Raw genomic sequence first — 24,360 nt, 5'->3', positions numbered from 1 at the left:
TGTTTTTCATTTTTTCTTTTTTTTTTCTTTTTGGTAATTTAATTGAAAATATTATTACATTTATTTATTTACTTTCTCTCTTTCTCTCTTTCTCTCTTCCTCTCTTCCTCTCCCTCCCCCCTCTCTGTGTGTGTGTATGTGTGTATGTATGTATGTATGTATGTATGTATGTATGTATGTATGTTTGAATGTGTTTAGGTCAGAAGACAGTTTGATAGAGTCAGTTTGATTCTTCTACCATATGGGTTCTGGGAATCAAACTCAGGCTCTCAGATTTGGAGGTAAGTACCTTTAACCCCTGAACCATCTCACTGGCCCTTATTTTATTTTTGAATTGGTCCTCCCTTCAACCATTCCTTTACTCTCCTAATGAGCCCCTTAAGATGTGATTTTGGGGGTTCGTAGTGAGAAATCCTAGCTATGCTAGTTTTTTTTTCTTTTCATATATTTCTTCTAACAGTACATTGTTGTTGTTCTGCAAATACAAGTTTCGTACTTTTGAAGCCAGTGCTAGAATTAAAGAAATCTCACCTTACTAATATATGTTTGCCAGAAAGAAAGACAAAACAGGTGGGTTTCTTTCCTTTGGCACACTGATAATTATTTTAATGAGAGTTTTTCTCTGTCCCAAAGAATAGCAACATGCCAAGCATATTGGCAGGGGTGTCAAGTGTCTTTGCAGTTATAGATAAGCAACAATTGGAAAGCAATACGTGACATTCTAATCTCATCTATGATATGGCCAGGTTACACAGTACTACAGAAAGCTGAAAATGATATTTCTTCTCAAACACATGCCTGTATAGATGTGACAAAAGGGCCTTCTCCTCCTCACTCACCTTTCTTTCTCCTCCATTCACCTTCTACTCTCTTCCCTTCCTTTCCCATCCTCTAGTCCCCTCCCTTCTCTTCTCCTCTCCTCTTCCTTCTCCCCTCCTTTTCTTTGTTCCTTTTTGTTATTCTATAGAACATGAATTTCTAGACTTTATCTTATGAGACGGTGATAAGTATAGGAAAAAAACAAACAAACAAATGTTTTCCCTTCTTCACACATTTTTGCTAACAAACTTATTGTGATATAACACAGATGAGTCACACATCTGAAGTGAACAACTTTCTGATTTATAGTATATTTATATGGTATATTTATAGAGTTCTGCCATCATTACCACAATCAATTTTAAAGTGATTTCATAGCCTCAAGTAGAAACCCAGCCCATTTTCTCTATTTCTATCTAGCTCCACACAACCAATAATATATTTTCTGCTTCCCATTCTGGACATTTCATATAAGTAGAATCATAAATGTTGCAGAATCATAGATGTAGCATTTATATCTAGTTTCTTTTAATTTTCATATTTTCATCCTAAATGGGACTTCTTCAGTTTGTTTCTGTCTATTTTCTATTTCTTCTTTTACTTTGTTTCATAGTTAATAAACTCACTTAATCAAAACAAAGAACCCCTGTTAATAATTTTCCTGTCTAGACAGAAGTATATGACAAGAACCTGTCTAAAGAAAAAAAAACCCTTTATCTATCTATCTATCTATCTATCTATCTATCTATCTATCTATCTAAATATATAACAGAAGAAATTAAGCAACAATAGTAACACCACACCCGTGAACTCAGAAAGTTAGTTTTCCGTGCTTCCCCACAGCTTCTATTAGCTGAGGTGGTATTTCCCCTGTCTGTGGTGTTAGAGATGTGACTAAGTTGGCAGGGTGTTTTGTTGGCCTAGTATGCTCCAGGCTCAGGATATGATCGCTACTTAGGGAGGCCTGGTGGAATGTGCCTGTATCCCAGAATTTGGTAATTAGAAGCAATAGAATCTTAGGTAGGGCCTCCTCAGCTTCACAGTATGTCTGAGCCAGCCAGGACGTTTAAGACTCTGTCTTTAAATACAAGCAGGCAGACCAGTGTTAGCCACGCAGGCCTGCCTTACTCACTCCCAGCCACCATACTGCACCATTCTATGGACAACTTATTCAAACTATGTGCCTCATGAATCTGGAGGAGCTGTGAAGGCTCAGGATGCTATACTCAAAGCTGCATACTGTCAAGTAGGAAGTGATACCCAGTGAGAACTTCGGAAGATAGTGAATGTACACCTGGATGGACACAGTAGTCATAGTAACCATGTGCAAACTTATAAATCAGCCATGGTAGTGCTCCTGCACGGCAATGCAGCCTCTACTCTCAGCAATCAGAAGGCAGGGGGGAGCTCGAGTTCAAGTCTACCTTGGGCCACGTAGTTATATCCTTATTGCAAAATAAAGAAATATTAAGAGAAAAAAAGCAAACTATCAACCTATAGCTACATATAAATATTTCTTAACCAGTCTTTGGTAATCAAATGTTACTTGCCATTCTTACTTCCATACACACATATCTCTTTAAGTTAATGTAAATGGATGTAATATTTTCATTTTTGATAATGGGACAATGTTCCATAAACCAGTATATCGTTTTTATTTAACTATATTCCTCTCAATACAAATTAACTATTTTGTTTGTCATGGAAATCAGTGCAAATCAATTTACATATGCTCTTATCAGTAGGTCACTGGACTTAGGTTTTTTGCTGCTTATAGGCTACCAGGTCTGACTACCATGATTTCACAGATGCTGACAGAACATGCTCTTCAGATTATTAATATTTTCTATGCTAATGACACAGGACTTTATTACTCATGAGTGTTCTAAGCACTGTGAACACTAACATTACCAACAGCTCCCCTGGCCCTAGGGCTGGATATAGGTCCTGACAGATGTTCATGCTATAGCAAATGGACCCTGAGCTCAGGAAATCTACCTATGCTACAGAAGACAGTAAGTGAACAGCTCACTCTTTTTAATGGAGGGAGATGCTACTTTGCCATAACTCATATAGCTTGGGTCTTGAAAAACCTGACTAGGGCTTGTAAGGCAATGTAGAAACATTAGACACACAGACACATGTACAGAAAAGCTGGGGTCAGGTGGGTTGTATGAATTTGGATGGAACTACAAAACAACCTGGTACCAGAGAGAAAGAGAGAGAGAGAGAGAGAGAGAGAGAGAGAGAGAGAGAGAGAGAGAGAGAGAGAGGTTAGTTGGTTGTTGCTGCTGCTGTAGTATTGTTCTGTTTTGTTTTTGTTTTGCATAACAGAGAGGAGAAGTTTAGCTAGTCCCAGTGGGAGGACATTGGCCATAAACATCAGGAAAGAGGAAGCCATAGTTTCTAGTCTTTGCATATGCTGGCCAATTGTTCATAACCACGTCAAAATAACCAAAAGTTTTGCCATTCTTCTTAAGCCTTACCTGGGTAATGTTTGCGACTCTCATGGGGCTGAGGCCTTGAAGGGAATCCTCAGCATGACCTAGCCCAAGTCAGTAATGAGTATTTCCTCAGGACTTCACTCACATGGGCTTCCTTCACATCCTATACTACTTTATCCTTCAACATCATTCACTGTAACCTTCTTGTCTAAAAGTCCACAGTGGTGTCAACTCTTCTGATTTTAGGCCTACTGGCTCAACCTGCAGACTTAGATGCCTCATCTCCTGTATAATCCAGTGTATGAAATTTAATTTCACTCTTTATATCCTTACCTCCCTGTCTGTTCTCATTATTATTGTAATAGATAGTATTCACAATATCACTTGTGGACCTATTTATTGGAAATGTTTCTAATTTTATCATCAATTCATAGGACACTAGATTTTGACATTTTTTTAAATTAAGGTTCCAATTGTTTATTGTTTTCTTATTTTACTTCCTTTTTGTCTTTCAAATCTAACAAGTTGGATGACAACTCTACCAAATATTCCAAATATTCACATACTGGTTTCCAAATCAGAACAAATGATAACAATTTGCCATAATGTCTGAGAAGCTTGTTTCAAAAGGGCATGCATTTTCATGAAATATAGGCTGGTGATATGGGAGAAGAAAAGGGAAGGAAATGAAATGCTTGTTTTTATTAATTGTACAAAATGACAAGTTTTGTTGTAGTATTTTCAAATATGCATAAAACTTTGATCTGTATTGAAATTTTAAAAATTGTATTATTGTGTGTGTGTGTGTGTGTGTGTGTGTGCATGAAGTGTGTATGTGCATGTGTGGGTTCATACATGCCACCCTGTGCACATAGAGATCAGAGGACAGCTCTATAGAGTTGGTTCTCTCCTTCTTCCTTGATATGTTTTCTGGGGATGGAACTCAGGTCACCAGGCTTTGCCTTTGCCAGCTGAGCCTTCTTGCAGGTGTCAAAAGAATTCCTGGAAAAAAGCTGTGTTTGCAGAGGCTGATTGGTTGATTAGAGTTGCAGTGATGTGAAGGGGTTGGAATGCTGCAGGTCCAGAGCTGAAGTACCTTATCTTGGGCTAGTGTTAACCTCCTGCCTTGCCTACATTTGTGTGGGAACTCACATCCTGTGACTAGTAGATAAGAACCATTTCAAAGGTATTAACTTAGCTAACCCTTAACTTCCACCCAAAGCTAAGAATGTGACAGATGGCATCTAAGCCTAAAGAAAAATTTCCCTAGCTTGCTGTAACTGCTTTTCTGATATATCCTCCAAATGCATTTTTAACTTGAATTTTGACTTTCTTTGTTCGTAAAATTAGAAAAGTACATAAATCTGCTTCCAGGTTGGAAAGTAGAATTTAGGGTAACCTAAATCTGTGTTCTTGGGCCACGATAACTCAAAATGGCTCCAGAATAAACTATCTTTTATTCTCTTTAAGGTAGGGATTGGGTTTTGTTTGTCTGTTTTTCTCATGTGGACACCAGCTCAGATAATTTTTAACTAATAAAAGAGTACTAATAGACTTGAATGTCCTATGTTTTGTAAGCGTGTCACATGCATTCCCTAAAGGTATCTCCCTGCTGATTTTTATGGTGACTGTTATGATGCACATTTTTTTGTTCATTTTTAATACCACTTCTAGGAGAGAGTCTAGTGGCTAAGTGATACTATTCATACACTTTTCTGCCTTCCTAACAAATATGTTGAGTATTAAATGTAGAGTTGTATATGTATCCATTTGCTCAAACAACTCATTGTTCAAGTCATGTATTTCCTTATGAATTCTTTGTTTAGTCAAAGCCCCAGTCACTGAGAAACTTAAAATTTTCCCATTGTAAAGAGAGGCCTCTTGGTCTTGCAAACTTTATATGCCCCAGTACAGGGGAACACCAGGGCCAAGCAGGGGGAGTGGGTGGGTAGGGGAGTGGGGGGGAGGGTATAGGGAACTTTGGGGATAGCATTTAAAATGTAAATGAAGTAAATGCCTAATAAAAATTGGAAAAAAAAAAAACAAAACCAAAACCGAAACCAAAAAAGAATTTCCCATTGTGAAGAGAATCTATCTCCCTTCTAAACTCTGTCTCCTTCTATTTATAAAGTTTGGAATTTGTCTAACAAGTTCATGCAAGTGTAGAGTGGTTAATTAGAAGTTTTCTCATCAATGCTTCCGTTTGCCCCTTAGAGTATCTTTGGTGTGCTCCCTTGGGCAAGCCAGACCTTCTGTTGTTTCTTGTTAGCACTCACCCAAACGAGAGTGGTTTCTGTATCCCTTTACTTTCAACTGACTTCCTAAAGTTTTAGTGTCACTCAAACAAGGCATTTTTGCTGAATTTGTTCCTGCCCCTCACTTATATCTGAATCCTTCTGTTTTATATTTGGCAGATCTGGTTCATTGAAAATGCTGTGGTTTCAAGTGAATTGGTATTTATTGCTAATGCTTTGGTTTGCATTATGTGCTCACTAGGACTTTATTTTCCCCTTAGGCTTGCTTTTCCTTTCCTAAATTGTTCTTTCTTCTGGCTTGAAGTCTTTCTTCTCCAGAATGTTTTTCCATTTGATCTTGTCAGGAGCCCCAGAGTTATCCCCACCTTATGACCTCCCTGTCTGTGGCAAGCTTTGGAGAATGGGTTATGACTCAAATGCCTAGTGAAAATTCAAACCATAAATCCATCATTTAAAAGTTTATATATTCTTAGAAGAGACTCTCTGCTGCCCCCTACCTACAAAATGCATGGCAATGCAGATAATTATTATTAGTCCCACTATGTGAGAACATGATGCTTATCATGTACTCTATTTGAACTGTAAGCACCTAACTTTTTAAACTGTTGTGACTTCAACAGGTCCCAACTCCCCTGCAGTATCAATTATTTTGTATTGCATTTACTTATTCTCATTTGTGTGCGTGCTATTACTATACCAAGGTAGTTTAAACTTACAAGTAGTTAATGTTATATTTTATGTAAAACTGAATTTATTTTACTGACAATATATTCAGAATTTGGTCTTCTACCAGATGCTTCCTTTCTGTGTTCTATTTTCTTCTCTTTTCTCCCACCTTCTTTCCTTCCTTTGCTTTAGTGGTGGTTTAAGTTTGAAGGACACTGTTCTACTTGATCTTAGCCAAAAGGCCGAGAAGTGATGTTCTACTCTCTCTTATCACAACAAAAACATTATTTTAATGTTCCTTGGTTAATTGCTGGGAAAACCCTACTCGTTCTAATTTTGCCTGACTCAATATGACCTGAATCTTTTCCTGTAGCATTAATTATTTTATTGTTTTTAATTACTGTGTGTCTAGGTATGTGGTTATTTATTGGAGTGCGTTTGGATTCTTTTGGAAAAACCTCAGATATAAACTCAAAAAATGTCACTTTTGCTTCATTGCTTTCATTTGTCGTATGTGTGTTCATGAGTGTATGCAAGTGAACATGCCTGAATATGTAAGTGCTTGTGTGTGAAGGCCAGAGGTCTATCTCCACTGTGCAAGGGCTCACACGGGGGCCTGGGACTCACTGATTAAAATAAGCTGACTAGGTTGAGATACAGAGGTCCACAGTCTATTCCTACTCAATGCTGGATTGTAATCACACACCACCATAGTTTCTTTCTACATGGGTTCTGGAGATTGAGCTTGGGTCCTCAAACTTGCAGAGCAAGTAATTTACTGCCTCAAGCTGCCTCTCCAATCTTTTATTGTTACCTTATTTTTTGATTCTGAAATTCCTGTCAAAAGGATGTTATGATTTCTGACATTTAAGAAAAAGCTCATCTTTAATATTGTTTTTAATATTGGAGACTGACTATTGAACCCAGAACTTATTACATATCAGGTCTGCAGCCTATCTCTAACATAACTTTTACAAACCATTTTGTATAGTTATGTCTCATTCCAGTTGTTGCTTTTTGCTATTAATTTTCAATTCACTAATTATTGAAATGCTATCTTGCTTCTGTTATAGATTTAAAAATCCATTTCAAGAATTTGTGACTTTAGGAAATCTGTACATGTTTTAGTTCTTTCCATTTCTATCTCACAATTTACTTGTTTCTGTAGAAGGCAACACACTTCAATTTTCTAAAGGTGTCCAGACTTTATTTACACTATTCTCTAAGATGACATGGCCAAAATTAAATAACTATTTTGCACCAAAACAACCAAAAATCTGCTACATTGGCTTCTTACCACACTAGACTGTCGTTGCCTTTGAGCTATGCCCATGTAGACAGTTGGTTTTCATTTTTTCTTTGCCTTGCTCTTTAGACAAGAACAAATCCATTCCAGATGTTGGCTTTAGGCAGTAAACGGTGTACATGTCCCTGATTCATCCCTTAGTCATTTTGGTACTGCTCCCAAACCAGGGTAAACTCCTTCTCATCCTCTTTTTGTTTCTAAGGACAGAAACCAAAAGATCTGTGACTCTGGGACTGTGTCTTTACTTTGCATATCATCTTCTGTTAAATTTCCAAGTCACAGACCATGATGCTTTCAAGCTAAATTTTGTCTTATTTTGATCTTTATATATTCAATCTATGACTTCAGTATTAGAACTGAGATGCAATGAACTGAGTTTGCCCTATGCCATTTTACAAGTCTTTTTAAATGGCAATTTGTAATTATGCATTTAAAAAATAAAATAAGTGATTATAACTATTTAGGGTGTAAAAGAATGCATCTTGGACTTTATATGACCCCCTACAAAATTGTATAGTCTTTCAATATCTTAAAGTTTTGACTAGGAGAAATATTTTGCTATTTGTCACGGTTCCAATAGTAAATGTTAATCTCTATATTCTGTAATTATTTTGATTTTATGAATATAAAATAATGTACCCAATATCTTATGAACTTTTCACTAGGAAATTCTCAGATAACAAGGCATTAGAACTATGTGTATATTGAATCTTCATTTATCTATCACTCAGCTTCAACTATTATTATTTTGCTACAGTGCTTGAGCCATCAATTTGTCTTCATCATTTCATTCTATGTTTCAACATGTCAAAACAAATTCTAATAATTATATCATTTCAAAATATATGTTATTAATTCATCTTATCCAGAAAGAAATTTTAAAGTTATCACAATATTATCAACGCAACAAAAGTAAAATTATTTTTAATGTTTATCATATATGTTCCTGTTGGATTTTCCCCAATTATCCAAAGTATGCTTTAAAAATCCTTTCATGTGTACTGGTGTTTTCCTTGCACGAATGTCTGTTCAACATATATGTGCCTAGTGCCCGAAAACACCATTCTGGAACTGGAGCTACAGGTGGTTGTGAACTGCCATGTGGGTGCTGGGAATCAAACCCCAGTCTTCTACAGGCATAGCAAGTGATTTTAAGCATCAATTCATCTTACCAGCCCCTAAAATGAAACTTTTACATGGTATTGCTGTTAATTGTTTGGGAATTTTCCATAATGTACCTAGCTCATACTCACTTTCCTATCCTTTGAGTTTGCTTCCTTAACCCTGGTAGCCTCCTCCCAAAAAATGGAGAAATAAAGAATAAGAGAAACAAAAATAACAAACAAACAAAAAACAAGTCCAACCTGTTTTCTCCATATACTCACTGGAGCATGGTCAAACTCCCAGTGGCCAGTCTGTTAAAAAAAAACTGAGTCCTTCCTCATCTGCACACCTGGCACAATATATCCATTGTGGAGAACTATACTTGAATATTCTTATCACAAATTTTAAGAGTTTTCTTCAATGGCTTCCTGACTAGACTGTTACTTTTTTGGGAGGAGGGGAATTGGGTGTTGTCACAGAAGTCTTCTGTGACTCTCTGAACTGTGAGTCTCCTATTATTGACACCACTGAGAAAGTATCTTCCTTCCTTTTACAGTCAGTAGGAGCACAGATTATGAACTTCCACATAGTTGTTGTCACACCAAGGATCACGGACATGCAAACGGCCTCCAATGTCAGTATGTGCCACAGACCCATCATGGACATAAACATGGCCTCTGGGCTGCAGACACCAATACAGTTCCCAGTGGCAGTCTGGCCCATGGACATCAATATGGGTTCAGATGTCAAAAACATACACTATGGTCATCCACATGGCTTCTGTTGGCAGCTCAGAATGTCGACCTCAATATGCTTTCCAAAAGCAACTTAGACTAGAGACATCAATATAGCTCTGGGCCATAACACAGCACATGGACACTAACATGGATTAACATGGACACAACATGAAGCTCAGTGGCAACACAGTCCTCCATGGACATGAGCATGGCCTCAGGTGGCAGCACAGGCCACTCAGATCAACATGGTCCCCAGCAGTAGCACAGTTCATGGACAGTAACATGGATTCAGGCAGTGGCACAGACAATAGACATACATATGACTTTCTGTGATAACATGAGCCATAGGCATCAACATGGCCCCAGCTTTTAAAGTAATTTTGTAATCAGATTGCAGTTGATGTCATATATTAAAATAGTCATGCTTATAGTTTGTCATACCAATAGTTTCTCTTTATTCCTTTTATCCCTTATGATATTTATTTGTTGAATAATCTGGGTCAGTTGAAGGGCATAGTAATTTTATTTGCGAAATTTTATTTGTAAAATAAAACATATTTGTTATACAAAACTATTGTACAAAATTTATTTATAAAATTAAATACAAATAAATATATGTCTTTGGAAGAGGCTTATCACTGTTCTATTTGTTGATACACTGTGAAAGACATGATAAGAAGCATACTGAAAAGTATTTTAAAATATTACTTATTTAATATTAAGGTAGAATATCACATATTAGTTATTTTTTACTTTGATATAATTATTCCAAAACTTAGGCCGAAACAATATTTATATGCTCTTAAATTTTCTGTCAAGTTGTTGGCCAGGGTTCAATTTTTGAGTATTTGATTCCATCTACACAATTCTTTCCTAAGACTCGAGTGGCTATTGAAAGGCAACTTCATTCAGCTTCATTCTATCTGGATATCTTCAAAGAGCACCTCATAGGAAATAACTTCTCCAGAAGAAGCTCCCTGAGGAGGAAAAGGCAAAAACCAAGCCATGGTTTCCTGTTACCTAACCTCAAGAGCCTGCATGCTCACACATCTGCAATTTAATTTTGGTCCGTATTGATCAAACAGGGATGGAAGTACAAGTATCAGAAAATGTGGGAATTTACTGAATATCAGTTTGCCGGCAAGCTAAATGGGCAGCAGAGAGAAATAAGATGCTTTACCATTCCATTCTGTCAGTTTTATTGGTAATATTAACTCTTCACTTGTGGTAGTTCCTAGAATAAGGGACCTGACTGACAATATTAAGGTGAATCTTTGTTTGCAAATTCAGTCCACATTTAATATATGGTAGACATGTTCCATGTTGTGAACATTTCCAGTATCAGACCTACTAAACTGATGCACCTGTTTTCAATAGAGAAGATAATTAACAGTCTTTTACCTCTAAAAGTCTATTCTTACATATGGTGATTCCAGAGATGATAATCTCAGACATAGAACTCACATCATTAAGGCCTGTGACACATCAGGGTTAATCTTACAAACAAAAGTGAATGATCTCTTCAGAAAACACAACTATGAATTATTTCCAATGGATTTTTAGGCGATTAAACTTCTCATTAGCCCAACATAGTTAATATTCTAGGCATGCATTATTAATATTATTTTGTCATTATGGAAACAGAAAAAGGAATACTTGTAGTAATACCATGGATTTCAAAAATGTTATCAGAACAAAAATTATGCATGCATGAATGAAGTGTTCATTACTGTATTGCTTCTTATTTTAACTCTATTAACATGCACACTTAGTCACAGAAATCTGAGGCATGGCCAAAGGTGGACTATCGTAGATATGATAAAGGAATCATGAACATATTTCATCTGTAAGCAATAACTAGCTATTTTAAATAATTTAAGCAATATTATAAGTAGATAAACCTTGAAGATGCATACAATTTTATTCATTAATTTTAAGACTAAATCAAAAGGCAAGTAGTTTAATTTCTCTAACTAGAAATAGAGTCAAACTATTGACACTTACTTCACATTATTTTTCTTACATTTTATCACTGTCCAATAGTTACAAGTAAGGCAACATTAGTATCATCAATAAAGTTATTATTATTATTATTATTATTATTATTATTATTATTATTATTTGTAGTAGTAGTAATAGTAGTAAATATCCTGGCATTTATGAGGCTGCCATTTATGAGGCAAAACATTATAGCAAAAGCACAAAGCTAAATTTTAATGTATTAGTTCTTGAGGTTGAAATAATATATTTATAATGAAAAGATAATCCTCAGGCTTTCATTAGTTATGCACATGTAGAGATGAGCAAACCTAAAAATACAAAACTTTGGATCACAAGAGGTTTTTGAGAAGCTTCTATCCTCCTCTGTCACTTGGAAACAAAGGACACAGTTTTGATTTTAAAACTTTTTAGATTTTGGACATGATACATCAACAAGTGGGAGACTGACCCATGAGGGGAAGATAAGAGGAAAGAAAGACAGCTTCCTTGGATTCTGTCTCCAAAATGAGCTCCATGCTTTCTCATCACTTTTGGTTAGTATATTGTAAAGGAGTGGGGATACTCCCTGAAATGGATTAATAAATAAATACTCTGTTTAAAAGGGAGATATGTCATTTACTTTAAGACAAAATGAAAAGGCAAAAGCATAAAGACCAAAAGGAAATATTTCAAACCTCAAAGTAATATGTAGTCCAGCCTGATGTAGACCTGGGTTTTATGTACTTTTTTCAGCATTGCCAGAAGACAATATCTAGTTACTAGATGGGATCGGGGGAAGGAGAGTGGCTAAGAGTTTTTCAATTAAAAAAAACAAACAAACAAGCAAAATCATACTCAATTATGTTCTGTGCACAGCCCTTTTGATTCTCTGCCATTGTTTTGAGGAAGACAAAGGGTGTCAATGCTCAATGGCCTCCTCACTGTCTCTTAGGTTTAGCTTTATCTCTACAGTAGCCCTCTGCAAATTATAGTGCCTAGTTCCCAATCACCAAATGAAATGTGATAAGGAACTCTGTCAGTGTCTAGGGAGATTCCCATGCAGTGCAATCCAGACCATTTCCTGATGCAATAAACTTTTTTTTCCATCAGTGCAAAGTAGGGGACCTTGAGGCTAACATGCTTGCCTCTGCCCAAAAGGCTCCTTTCTCAGTGGCTTGCAGCCATTATACTCCATTTAATGTCTTGCATGTTGGTTTCTTGTTTGTATCAACCCTTCTATGCTTTCCTTGGCATCAACTAACCATCATAAGGTTACTCTTTGCTTTCTTAGGGCTTTCGTTTAGTTTGGGCAGAAACTCATCGAGTGACTCAGTTCATTCTGTAATATTTGTTTCGTCTCCTACTTCCTTCAACTTTCAGAGTTTCTGACAATGTCTCAAATAGCTGACAAAACCTTAAAGACACCTCAGCCTGGGGATGATGATTTTGCTTGAGATCAACCATTACTGTTAGCTGCCTGTAGGCCTTTGTTGCCTTTAAAAAATGTCTTAATGTATCTGATGGTATGTGTGGGTCCAGTCTGCACCACATGAAAAGGGCCTCATCTTCTGGAAGTCCACCCATGGTAAAATGTCTAGTCACTTTTCCTTCAACCTGACTGTAGGGTCCACTAACTACAGGTGTATTCATCCTGCCCACTCCATCCAACCCCACTAGACTAATTATAGCTGCTGCAATTGCTTGCTAGCGCTCAACAGAGTCAAGGAACATTTCATTTCTGGAGAGTACAGCCAAGAAGTTAGTTGGCCATTCTTCCAGTCTAATTTGAGGTTGGAGGTACCAAGGTTATGAAGAAGCACATTACATAAGTAAGAGAGAGCCTGCCTATTTTGTTAACCATATCTGCAAAACAAATCAACTGATTCACAAATATAAGTGCCCATTACTTCAATAATTTTCAGTTTTTGATTATATAAGACTTTGATGAAATACAAACAGCATAGTTTCATATTCAAAATTGGTAACTATTAGGAAAAAGTGGCAGTATTTGTGTAGTTCATGTATAAGATCTTAAGTTCTTTGTTGATCAGAATATAAAGCTCCCGACTGAGGAAGATACACAATACAATAAGGAAATACTAAGAGCATTTATTAGGGTAAGCTGAAGTAGCATTATGAACATTTAAGCCAAGATTATTTTTAAATTGGGACATGAGAACCTGTGCAATCCAGAAAATGCATTTTAAATTTAGTTGCTTTTCTTATAAATTAAAAAGAAACTGTCCCTTTTTGTATCTTCCAAGCATGTTCTCTAACACTGGTGCGATGGCTCCGTGATGCATAACACTCACTGCTATTCCAGGGGACTTGGGTTCAATTCCCACCACTCACATAGCAGATCATTATCACCCATAACTTCAGTTCCAAGGGATCCCACACCTTTTTCTTGCCTCGAGGGTACTGCATGAAAGTGGTACTTGTATTGCCTGAATTTACATTTAGACAAATACTCATCCACATAAAATAAAACAAGGGATTAAAACAGTCTAAGAAAGAGCATTCTCCTTTTCTAGAAGCAACTCCATAAGTTAAAATTCTTATATAAAGTGCACAGTTGATTCTATTTGTAGCACAATTGTTATTTATTTGTTTCTTGTGCTGTCTTTTAAAAACTATCTTGATAGTAACTCATAAATAAATAGGTAAAGGCCATTTCTGGCTTTCTAAAGTAGCTAGGAACATATCTCACTACTATAGTTTAATCCAAGAATAAAACTTGAAATTTAACAGATGTTATGGATTTGAATGCCTTTAAAACATAAAATAGCATCAATATAAATTATAGTTCTGAGTGTTTTGACCAGGAAACCATAGAATTAATTTTAAAATAATCATTATTGATTTACTTCTTTGATTTAATTATAATTCCAAAATAATTACTGAAGGATTAATTCTATAAAAAAAGATTCAGAGATCTTAATTTTAAAAATTTATTATTTCAGAAAAACATGAAGTTTGGTAGAAATGCATACTAACACTTTGTGGGCTATAGAGATCCAATTTATTTTTAGTTGGCAGGGCAAGATGTGTATGTGTGGGCATACAGGTGGAGGTCAGGGAATCATTCCTTGGAGTCATTTCTCTCCTTCCACTTTTATGTGGGTCCAGAAATAAAACTTGGGTTTCCAGGCTTGTTGAGCCACCTTGTTGTGATAGAGATCAACTTTTATAAATGTAAATGTTAGCAAACTAAGTCCAGTGTATTAGAGCTAGCTTTTGATTGTTATTTTGCAAATATCTTTCTATCTCATCATGTAATTATTGGTAAAAATTTTAATTATCTATATCAGCCCTGGCTACACACTTCATAACCACTACAAATTATAGCTCTTTTGAGAGACTAGAATACCACATATTAAAAGTATCATATGCAGCTTTCATATCAATATATTGCAGTTAGAAGGAAAGTGAGCCCAAGTAAAACCAGCGTATTGGGAAAGTAAATTTCAAAGGCAATGACATATTAAGCCCTGGTATATTTAAGTACACCAAATGGCATGCCAAAGTTAAGGCCAAATATATTACTCATTATGATAAATGTGAATGGATTAAATTCTCAAGACACAAGACTAATATTCTAAGACTAGGTTAAAGAAAGGTTAAAACTAAAGTAAAGAACAAAGCTATCTCAGGCAAATGCAAATGGGAAAAAAGAAAAGGTCACCATTTCAACACCAGGCAAAGTAGAATTAAATTTAAAAAGCATACAAGTACATTGAGAAATCTGTATTTTATTGATAAAGCAGTAGTTAGGAATTAGACAATACAAAAGTTGTTAGGACATAAGGGAAAGTTGGCAAAATCAGAACCATAAGGGGAGATTTTAATACAACTCTGCTGCCAACTGTAGTTAAATAAGGGAAAAGAACAAGGCATGAGAGCAATCTACTAGTGTTATCAGTTTGACAATTCATTAATAGTAGAGCAAAAACACCTCTGACTTTTCAAATCTTGACAGATACTTAACAAAAATTAACAAAATATTTTAATTTACTAAATTATTTTACTCCATTCATTATACAAGTGGCATTAACCTCATTTTTAGCAAGAATGCATAAGACCATCCAGCCATTATTGCAAGGGTATAACTAAGAAAAAAACATTAAGCATGTAAGACACTCCTGAAATAACTGCGGGATCTAAGAGAAAATGAAGGTTAGCTTGAATTTGTATTTAGGAAAGACTGCAAACACAAAAAGTATGACCAAAGTATGAGGTCCCATCAGGTATTGTGGTGGACATCTTTAATTCTAGCCCTTCTGAGGAGAGGCAGGTGAATCTTTGTGAATTTGAGACCTGCCTGAATCTACATAAGTTCCAGGTTAGCCATGGCTACATATTGATAGTCTGTCTCAAAAAAAAAAAGTATGCAATTATGAAACCTAAACTGCACCTATAGAAAAATTTCTTGTTTAAAGAATATTATTATAAAGTATTTATCTAATACTAATTGTACAAATTAATGTCAAAGTTCTAAAGGCCAAATTCCAAAGTTGAATTCAGTAATATATTTAAAGACTTTTACAATGGAAATTTAGTAACTTAATAATAATAATAATAATAATAATAATAATAATAATAATATTTCCTAATGACAGGTCAAAGAAAGGATATGATTCACTTGATGCTTTAGAATTTTCTTTGAACACATCCTGATTCAAATTTATTTGTAGAAACAGCACAGCCATCAGCACACAGTTTTTTAGGGATACAGGAAGGTCACACTAGTCCATCTATTCTCATATTGGCAGAGAGAGAACTTTACTATTTGGCTTTCACAAAGGCTTAGGAACCTTTGGGTACCAACCTGGAGTTGGAGCTGGAACAAGAGCTGAACCCTGAAACAGAGCAGGTACCATTGGCCTTGATTTGAGCCTTATGCCTTGCCCTGAAGTTGGTAGAACCAGTGACCTCCTTGATGGCTTCTATACATGCATTTGTTTACTGCTGTCACATTGTTGGCCTGCCCTTTTTTGTTTGTTTGTTTGTTTTCAGGTTCCTCTTGTTGTGCTTCTTGACAAAAAAAATGCTCCTCAGGAGCTTGGGGCTGAACCCTTAAGACTTATATCTTTGTAAGCCAGGGATTCTTGTTGGCCCTTTCCAGGCCATTTTCAGGCCTGGCTGTGTGGTATCGTTGCTTGCCTTGTCTGCATGGTAATGACAGTTTACCTATGTACATTTTTGAGGGGTGAAACAGTCAACAGATATCACTATAAGAAACCTCAAAAATTGAATTTTATAGATAACCTCTAGTGGGATATAATCCATCTCTCGATGATTTCTTTATATTAAAAAATAAATTTAAATAAACATTACCATCATACTTTGTGAAGAAAGATAAGAAGAATTCTCACTAAAATTCTGAAAAAATAGAGTTGTCTACTTATATGAAGTAATTTTATGGTACTAAAGACAATGGCATATTATAATTATATATTAAAATATTCAGAAGATATAAATATACAAATCAATCATAAACTAGGGTGTGATGGTCAATACTGTAGTCTCACCACTTGAGAAGCAGAGCCAGGAATCATAGCAAGTTTGAGCCCAGGCTGATCTACATAACCAATTCCAGGTAAGCCAGATTTACATAAAGAGCTTTGTCCTTTAAAAAAAATAAATAAGTGTGTGATGTGGGAGGGGGTCGAGAGATAACTGAGTAGTTAAGAACACTTGCTGGTCTTCCAAAAGACTGGGGCTCTGTTCCCAAAACTTTCAACAACTGAGATCTGTAACTCCAATTCCAAGGGCACCTCCTCTGGCAACAGGCACATACCAGGTGCACAAATATATATTCAGGCTAAACATCCATAAACATTAAAACAATCCACAGAAAGATGTAGAAAAAGAACAATATTAATATGTTAAAAATCTGTTTCTTTATTACCTGAGGTATTTGATAATAAAATGAAAAAAATCCTTCATTGTGTTAGTTATATCTAATAGCAACAAATCAAGGGGGGGTGTGATTTCACAAATCACAGTTGCAGAGGAGTCTCCATTAAGAAGAAAATGTATGGTAGAGGCTCAGTTCATGGGGCATGAGGCAGCAGATGTTTACATCCTGGAAGACCAAGACTGGGGATGGGCTGTACCCTTTAACAGTTCGCAGTCAGGAATCCACTGCCACCATCCAGGCTCCACCTCCTAAAAGCTCCACAGCTTCTCAGAATACCTGAGGAATAAGCACTCAAACCCTGAGCCTGTTGGTGCCAGTTCAGATTCAAACCGTAACATTCATAATGATAATGTAAGAATGAGTATTAAAATAAACAAAATCATTGATGTTGAAAGTGTAAAACAAAAGATGTATAAATGACGGATAATGCTGTAGGAAGTATATCTATACATATGATGCATGCTTAAGCACATCATATCACACCACAGTTTGTATGTTTCCATATATATACTAAGTATCTGCATGTATAGAGGGAGATATGATGTGACCAGGACACTTTACAGTTTATTTGAGAAAATAAATGTGAGAATATTCAAATAATTTTGGATAAGATGTATAAAATAATGTAGAGGGAGATAATCTGTCTCTCAGATATAGCAACATATTTTAGGGCTACAGGATAGGAAATGAAAAGATGTTAGTGCCCAAATGAAAAGATGTTAGTGCCCCAAATGAAAGATGAATAGAATAGATACATAGGGCATTTTTCAGTGGAGAAGGTGCCACTATTCAATAAACAACTCTGAACAACCAGAGTACCAACTGCACAAGAATAAATTGTAGATAAAGTGAAAGGTAAAAATGTATCGACTAATAAGCCTCAACACATATGATATGCTAATATATAACAAAGATGGTGTTACAAATTCAGGGAGAATTGTTTGGAATATTTAATATATGGTTTTGGGACAACTGGCTATCCATATGGAAGAAAATGAAAATAGGATCCCAATGCATATCATATTATAAAAAACACAAAATGAGAAAAGAAAAAAAAGAAAATAGAAAGGAAATAACCAGATGGGTTAAATACTAAGTATAAACAAATAAAATTAGCATCCAGGGGGATAAAAAGCATAAGAAAAGAGATTGGCAAGACGAGGGGACCAGATGTTATTTTTTGAAAACTTAAACATATTTATCTATATAAAATAAAAAATATTTGCTATGGCAAAAGATAAACTAAATCAATGATAAATTATAAACTTGGATAAAATTTCATGCTAAAAATGCTAAAGACTTAATTTCTGTTGTATGTATAATGAGTTGTCACGAAGGGACAAGACAAAGTCACAAATGAAAAATTGCAGAAGATCACATTCTTAAAAAACTTTAACTTGAAGGTTCAAGTTAACTGACAAAGAGTTTTTATTTTTAATTCAAGAAATAAATTACCTTGTTTGTTAATTCGCAAACAGATATTTCCCTTCATATTCGTTTTGCTGCTTTTCGTTTTTAAAAATTATTTTATTAGATATTTTCTTCATTTACATTTCAAATGGTATCCCGAAAGTTCCCTATACCCTCCCCCCACCCTGCTCCCCTACCCACCCACTCCCACTTCTTGGCCCTGGCATTGCCCTGTATGGGGCATACAAAGTTTGCAAGACCAAGGGGTCTCTCTTCCCAATGATGGCTGACTATACCATCTTCTGCTATATATGCAGCTAGAGACATGAGCTCTGGGGGTACTATTTAGTTCATATTGTTGTTCCACCTGTTGGGTTGCAGACCCCTTCAGTTACTTGGGTAATTTCTCTAGCTCCTCCATTGGGATCTCTGTGTTCTATCCTATAGATGACTGTGGGCATCCACTTCTATATTTGCCAGGCACTGGCATAGCCTCACAAGAGATAGCTATATCAGTGTCCTTTCAGCAAGTTCTTCCTAGCATATGCAATAGTGTCTGTGTTTGGTAGCTGATTATGGGATGGACCCCCGGGTGGGGCAGTCTCTAGATGGTTCATCCATTAGTCTTAGCTCCAAACTTTGTCTCTGCAACTTCTTTCATGGGTATTTTATACCCTGTTTTGGGGAGGAATGAAGTATCCACGTGTTGTTCTTCCTTCTTCTTGATTTTCTTGTGTTTTGGAAATTGTATTTGGGTATTCTGGGGTTCTGGGCTAATATCCACTTATCAGTGAGTGCATATCAAGTGAGTTCTTTTGTGATTGGGTTCTTTGTGATTGCAATGTGCTTTAGAATTAATGGCATTTTGCAATCATCATGTCATCATTTCATCCATTGAACATTTGAGAAAATAGTTGTTGCTTCTTTAATCACAGCTGGCAAACTGCAACCTATTTCTTATTAAGTTAATTCTCATGAATAAAAATATGAGTATCAATTATTTTCTGGATTTTTAATATCGATATTGTCACACATGTTCAAGGAGGTCCCCATAAAACAAGATTTGTTCCTTTGCCATAGCTGAACAAAATTTTATGTGAACATACACAATAGCTGTTTTAAGTGAGACAAGATTTCACCTGTAGTTTAAGATGGCCTCTATGAGCTCATGACATTCTGTGGTGTGTAACATGAGGCCTAGGTTTACTAATTTAGTTATAAAATGAGGAGAATGTAAGGGGGCAATGGGGATAGGGATTTTCAAGTGTGGGACTGGGAAGAGAGAAGGGAGGGGGTTTTAATAGGGACATAAAGTGAATAGATAGATAAATACATACATAAATATCACAAAACTGAAGTTTCCTATTGTAGGAAACTATCTAGAGACTTGTGAATGAGACTGCAGTAAACAAGGGGGCAAAAATATGCATTTCACATTTGTTTCATTTTCTTTGTGAAAAGAATGATTTCCTGTCACTTTATTGAACATAGATGAAATTGAAGAACGTTTTATTAATGGAAAATTAGCCAAGCAAAGGAAGATAAACAGCACACAATCTCCCACATACACAAACACTAAAAATACTGATTTCCTAGAGAGGAGAATAGAAATATAGGATTATAGAGAAGGTAGAGGAGAGAGATAATTGATAAGGGGTAGATCAAAGTAAACATAATTTCAATGGTGCTATTAAACAATCTTTTGGATGGCTATGTCTACCAATAATGTAACTTTCAAGAAGACATTGAATGTTATAATTGGAAAAAATGATACATATTTAAGGTAGAGTGTGTGTGTGTGTGTGTGTGTGTGTGTCCTCAGAGGCCAAAAGGGATTGTCAAATCCTTATGTGGGAATAGGGAAGACATCTCCAGTCCTCTGTAAGAGTAGCAAATGCTCTCTTATCTGCTGAAACATTATCTCCCTATGTCTCCAAATTATCCACTAAATTAGTGCTCACTCAATGGTGCTTTTAGGGAAAGGGAAAAATTAAGACTGGTTAAATGAATAAAAGCTAATTCACCATATATTATACTTTCTTATTACAAAATTAATATATATTCATCAGTCACATGCATATACATGGGTACAGAAAATATGACAGAGTGCTCATAAGCCATCATAACCAGAAAGAATGAGAGCTATTAACACTTAGGTATCTTTCAGATCCTTCTGCCTAATGCCTATTTTACAATCATTTTCTTTTCTTTTTTTGTATGTAAAATTTTTTGTTATATGTATTTTTATTAGATATTTTCTTCATTTACATTTCAAATGCTATACCCAAAGCCCCCTATACCCTTCCCCTGCCCTGCTCCCCAACCCACCCACAACCACTTCCTGGCTCTGGCATTCCCCTGTACTGGGGCATATGATCTTTGCAAGAACAAGGGCCTCTCCTCCCATTGATGACTGACTAGGACATCCTCTACTACATATGCAACTAGAGACACAGTTCTGGGAGGGGGGTACTGGTTAGTTCATATTGCTGATCCTCCTATAGGGTTGCAGACCCCTTTAGCTCCTTGGGCACTTTTTCTAGCTCCTTCATTGGGGGCCCTGTGTTCCACCCAATAGATGACTGTGAGCATCCACTTCTGTATTTGCCAGGCAATGGCATAGCCTCACAAGAGATAGCTGTATCAGGGTCCTTTCAGCAAAATCTTTCCGGCATATGCAATAGTGTCTGCTTTTGGTGATTGTATATGGGATGGATCCCCGGGTGGGGCAGTTTCTGGATGGTCCTTCCTTCCATCTCAGCTCTGAACTTTGTCTCTGTAACTCCTTCCATGGGTATTTTGTTCTCCCTTCTAAGAAGGAACAAAGTATCCACTTGTTGGTCTTACTTCTTGAGTTTCATGTATTTTACAATCATTTTCTATATTCTTATTTTCTATAAGAAGATGCCACTATGCTTCTTATTTCATGGTCCTTTGTAGTTCATGTGAGTGATCACCCTTTTTACTATGGGTTCTAATACTATTCTATTTTTCAGTCTTGTCCAGATCGGTGTGTCTTAGATTTTTCTCTCTTTTCCCTCCTGGTGTTCCCACAGTCTTCACCATAAACTAATATAAAACATTGAGAATATCTTACAAAAAATTTGTTATGCTGTTCCTCCCAAATATCTATCAAGGCTCCTTTACCTTGTGTAAGAACAACCTGGTTTGCCTCTTTTGTACAGTAGCACTTTAAAAATTAGTACACAAAGTATCATATTTCCTTGGAATTTCCACACATAGTTTGGATTGACCTTCTCTTCCCCTTTCATATTCTTCATGTTTAAGGCTTTTTTTTCCTATTTCAGTTGATCTCTCCTAGTTTCGTAATCTATATATATACCTATTCCCACATAAATATAAACACAAGAAAATTAGAAGCTAAACTCAACATGTAGCATTTGTCTTTCTGCTCCCGTGTCTTTTTTTTTGTAGTAATTACCATAATTCATTATTGATGTTTGTTTAATGGTCTCTCATGCTAAACTATATACTTCCTAATTATCTAGCTCGATGACTAAATTTTCGACCATTAGTACTATAGCTGGTATATAGTTAGCATCTAAACTGCTCTTTGCCTATCAAAATCTTGTTGGCATGATCAGATAAGGCATTTTATGTATAATGGGTAAATGTATATAAAATACTTTCACAAATACAAGGCTTTGAATAGCTTGTATATAACCTTGTGCAAAGTTAATAAATCTTAATAGTTCAGAAAATTGTAATCTGATTTTAATGGGCAAATGTTAATGTGCATTCTCCACCAATATTTAGTAATTATATAAAAAAGTAGGAGACATTTATAGCAGCCAAGATCTTTATAGTGTATTTGAATACATGATAAATTCATGAACAGTTCTTATCTCCTTGAACAGTTGTATATCTTAAGAGCTCATCATCATAAGCATTCTCTGGATTTTCACAGAATTAATCCTGAATAATTAATGAATCTAAAGGAGTTAGACAAGTACTGCAGCATGCTAATCATTTCTTTCAATGTCAATTAGAAAAAAGTGTCTCTTTGGCCTGCTATCTTGGAATACATATTATACAGTTAACTTTGAATTTACAAATATGAAATGTCTCTAATTATTAAATGAATATATTGAGATACATATCAGTGTCACCAGTGAAAGTTAAAGCTTGAAGAAAAAAGGAAAGCACTTTGATTTAACAGAATTATTAACTATATTGGGACTCTTTTTGCAAATATGTTTGACTTGTAGATCTGTATTTACACAATATTTACATATTTCTACAAATGGTTTTATATCATAAACACTAATAACTTGGGTATTATGTCAAATGCAAATCTTGAATAATTTTACACTGAATAGATACATAAAAATGGAATTGAAAAGACAGGTAGCATTCATGCTAACTGTACAGGGCTCTCAAATGTGTACAATTCTATATTATTTTATTTATAATGATAGTGCTCAGTTATCTCTTTTTTTTAAATTTTGCTTTGTGTATAGGTATGTGTGAGGGGTTGTATATGCAGGTGCCATGGCATGTAGATTGGAAGACAACTCAGAAAGCATTTCTTTTCTTCCACCATATGGACAAGTCAATTCTTTCTTTCCACCAAGGGGTTCTGATGACCAAACTCAATTCAGACTTTGGAACAAGCACTTTACCCACGGAGCCATCTTTCTGCCCTACCTGTTCAGTTTTAATTTAGCTAGGATTCATCAGTACTTGCTCAAACTTTCAGACAAAATATAAAGGTAGTAGCATGAAAAGTTTCAAACTTGATGTTCAAAGGAGACACCAAGTAGGACTGTTCTTTTAGGTAAAAGATTTATTAAGAATTATTAAGAACATAGGTAGAGAGATAAATGTCTTGTTCAGTTTGCTATTGCTGTGAAGAGATACTGTGACCAAGGCAACTCTTACAAAAGAAAGCATTTAATTGGTGCTTTCTTACAGTTTCAGAGGTTTAGTCTATGATCATTGTGGGGAGCCTGGTGTTCATACAGGCAGTTTGGCAGTTTACAGCTACCTGTAACTCTAGTTCCAATAGCATCAAATACCTTCTTTTGGCTTACATAAGCAACACATGCACACACACAAATAAAATTTAAAAATTAAATATTTTAGCAAAAAGAATCTTGGGTGGATTTTTTTTAAATCTACAAACTGATGACAATGCTGATCTCTAAGAACTGTTGAAAACATTAAAGAAATGTTTATACAATTGGTCAATAGGTTGTAGAATAATCTTCACATGTGAAACACGTCATATTCAAATACATTATAGAGAATTATGAACTTATTTCACTGAAAAAGTGATATTATAGTTTGTTCATGCATAAATAGGTTTTATTCAGTATCTCTGAATTTTTATTTCTGAAGACTAACATAATTTTAGTAGATGAACAGATTTTATTTATTTTTTCTTTTTTATTTATTTATTATTTTCTTTATTTACATTTCAAATGCTATCCCGAAAGTTCCCTATACCCCCCGCCCCTGCTCCCCTACCTACCCACTCCCACTACTTGGCCCTGTCCTTCCCCTGTACTGGGTCATATAAAGTTTACAAGACCAAGGGGCCTCTCTTCCCAATGATGGCTGATTAGGCTATCTTCTGCTACATATGCAGCTAGAGACTCGAGCTCAGGAGTACTGGTTAGTTCATATTGTTGTTGCACCTACAGGGTTGCAGCCCCCTACAACTCCTTGGGTACTTTCTCTAGCTCCTCCATTG

The 24,360-nt window shown here is 35.7% G+C and overlaps 1 pseudogene; it reads left to right on the top strand.

Moving 5' to 3' along the window:
- The first annotated feature begins 241 nt into the window (after positions 1–241).
- Positions 242–24,360, top strand: part of LOC110314480 — a 27,263-nt pseudogene continuing 3,144 nt past the window's right edge.

Source organism: Mus pahari, chromosome X (genome assembly GCF_900095145.1).
Source record: "Mus pahari chromosome X, PAHARI_EIJ_v1.1, whole genome shotgun sequence".
NCBI lineage: Eukaryota > Metazoa > Chordata > Mammalia > Rodentia > Muridae > Mus > Mus pahari.
This window is presented reverse-complemented; position numbering and strand designations above follow the sequence as displayed.